Here is a 2,919-nt window from a genome sequence, read left to right on the forward strand (position 1 = left end):
GAAGTGGTGCTGGCTCCTACCCTGGGGGTCTTTAAGAGGAGGCTTGATGCCTACCTGGCTGGGATCATTTGAGCCCAGTTTTTTCTCCTGCCCAGGCAGGGGGCCGGACTTGAAGATCTACAGGGTCCCTTCTGACCCGACTTCTATGATTCTATGATATATTCTTGTGACCCACTTTTGGGTCATGACCAATAGGTTGAGTGAGGAGACCTATTTTAGAGAACCCATGCCGATCATGCCATGGCTGATCTAGTCCAAACCTCTCTTTGAGGCAGGGTGAGCCCCCTCCAAATATCCCAGATAATCCATCATCTACACTCTGCACAAGACAATGGGCAACCTCAACACGACACAAAACCCAGCATGTGAGCCTGCTGTGGGGAAAGCAGGGGAACCACAACAGCCTACAAAACATGGTCAAGGTGACTTATTCCCACGCAGCACCGTACCTAGACTCCTGGCGGGCCCAGATGAACTTTTAGTATTGGGGCCCCCTTTGCCAGAGATGGTGATGATGATGATTATAATAATTTTAACATTTCCACTTTCAGGACCCCTTTCTGTCTGGGACCCAGCTCGCCCATGCCTGTGTCCGGCCCAGGTCCTACATACATCCACCGGCTCAGGAACAGAGACCTACGGCAGCTCTTGGACAGTGTGTCGGCCTCTATCCCAACAATTAAAAGCAACTGTCCAAGGAAATCCTTGCCTCTGGCATCATTTCTGGGCAGTGACAGCTCCCGCTGCCAGGCTGCCACTGAGATAGGGACCTTTACCCTGTGCTTTCGGAACAAGGCGGCTGGCCTGAGCCAGGGCCAGACACGCCGAGGCAGTGCTGCAGCAGTCAGCCTGGGCACCCCTCCCCACACCGGGGCCCTGGTGCCAGGGCGCTGCCCAGCTGGGCTGCCTGTCCCGGCCCCAGCCCTGAGCTCCCCAGTCCACCAGGGCCCAGCTGCAGCCAGCCCGGCCCCCCCGGGCCGCTCACCTGCAGGGTCCTGCTCCTGGCCTGGTCGCGAGAGCTCCGCTCAGCCGGTCCTATAAGAGCTGGACCCGCCCTGTGCTGGGTCTCCTCCCTTCCTGCCTCCCTCCTCCTCCTCCTCCCCGGGCAGGGAGGGGAACTGATCCTCTGCCTGCTGGCACTGCAGCCCTGCGCTCAGCTCCTGGAAGTGCTTGGCTACAGATTAAACTACAGCAGAGCATCCAGATGTGTGAGCACATCTGCTTCATATATAGAAATAAATATTTGGGGGGAAAGGGAGCTGCTCATGGGACAGGGAAGATGATCATTGTTGCTGGATTGTGCCCTAAGGGTTCTTGAGATGGTCCTTTTATCTAAGGACAGTCAAGTGCAAGCTGGAGAGGTTCAAACTGGAGGTGCTTTCCCTTTTCAAGGGCTAACTTTCGAGCTGGCTGGTGGCTCTATAGTGGGAGAGTCATTTGTGTCCAGGGATAATCACTTGGCACATGTCGCTGGTCTGAATTTATTGTGGGGTTCACCAGTGAAGTGCATAATGTTATGCTGGGTTTTTGGTTGTAGCTGTGTTGATCTAAGGATGTTAGACAGGCAAAGTTTGTTTGTTTTGCTTTTTTTAGTAGATGTGATACCTTTTACCATTGTTTTATTATTTTTTACAATGTACTCAGTCTAATAAAAAATATTACATCTGCTCAAAAAACCTTGCTTGCAAAATGTATGTAATGTGTAGCAGGGTCCTGAGGTTTATAGCTCCAGGGTGGCAAGAGAGGCCCCAGGGTGCAGCCCCCTCAGCTGCACGCACAGCAGGGCTTAACTCACTGGAAAGGCTCAGTCTGGCACCTGGGGTCTCCTAAAACTGGGGTCTGCCCATCTGGCTGGCTGGCTGGCTGGCTGTCCTTTTCATCATCTAAGCTCCCTGTGGCAAGAACAATTTTTTTGGGGAACAGGGTCACTAATGGGTGCCTACCACTGTCACAGTGGAAACAGCCATCAAGCAAGGCAGCTCTTTTTATTGGTACAGTGCCAAAGTGGTCTTTATTTGTACAGTGCTTCCCCTTGCACAACACACAAGTGTATGAAATCCCTCCAGACAAAGAGTTCTTTATTGCCCTGTTGCTTGTTAGCACTTTTCCTATATTTCACTGTATTCTGCCATTCCCTTTATGTCCCAATCTACAAATATACAGAAGCTGCAAAGCTTTTTTCTGCCCCTAAGGACTTGTCTTCACTGCTAAAAAACAGTGTGCCCTTTTTCCCTCAGGGGTGGGTGAGCTATCCTACTCTGAAACACTGCATAGACAAGGCAAGGCAGTCTCATTATGCAGTAATTTATCTAGGGATCATCCCAGATAGGTAACAGATTTACCTTGCAGTAAAATTAAAAGATTATGTCTTCAGTGTGTGGTTATTCTTGGGATAGCTAACTCGGGTTAATGAGACTGCAGGAAAGAAAAGTACACCTATTTTAGGACAGAAGACACATCTGCTACAACTCCCCCTGTAAATCCCTCTTCTCATGTTCCTGTTTCCAGCACACACAGACACACCTAGTTTCTCTTTCAAACCATACAGACCACCCTCTTGCTGGAAGCCACCCCGACCTAAAAGTGACAGCCAGAGTAAATGCAAGCTGTGCTTCAATGGGCATGTCTGTGCAGGCGTCTTATTATAGTTTCAATTGCAGTCAGGGCTCCAGTATTTTTTTTCCAACTGAGGCAGCACTCCTGTGCTATTCCTGGAGTTTTGAAAAAGCAGGTTGCTCTGCTGTTTCATTTGAATGAAGAAAGGGGGTGGAGGAAGCGATATGCAAACAGTGGTTATACAACAAGACCAAACCAGGCAAGGGTCTAAGGTACAACATAAATGTTTCCTGTTTTCCTCTCCCCTTCTGGCAGTCCCATTGCTTGCAGCAGCTGGGCCTCTGATCTAGTTATACCATGGCC

The 2,919-nt window shown here is 50.3% G+C and overlaps 1 protein-coding gene across 1 annotated transcript in view; it reads right to left on the reverse strand.

Moving 5' to 3' along the window:
• LOC109317323 (annexin A4-like) overlaps positions 1-1,079 on the reverse strand; it is a 15,720-nt gene extending 14,641 nt beyond the window's left edge. Inside the window, exon 1 of the mRNA XM_019545922.1 lies at positions 986-1,079. The gene's annotated coding sequence lies outside the window, so the exon portion shown is untranslated. The remainder of the gene's footprint in view (positions 1-985) is intronic.
• Between the last annotated feature and the right edge of the window lie 1,840 nt (positions 1,080-2,919).

The sequence above is a fragment of the Crocodylus porosus genome, unplaced genomic scaffold (genome assembly GCF_001723895.1).
Source record: "Crocodylus porosus isolate Cpor-Errol unplaced genomic scaffold, CroPor_comp1, whole genome shotgun sequence".
In the NCBI taxonomy this organism is placed as follows: Eukaryota; Metazoa; Chordata; order Crocodylia; family Crocodylidae; genus Crocodylus; species Crocodylus porosus.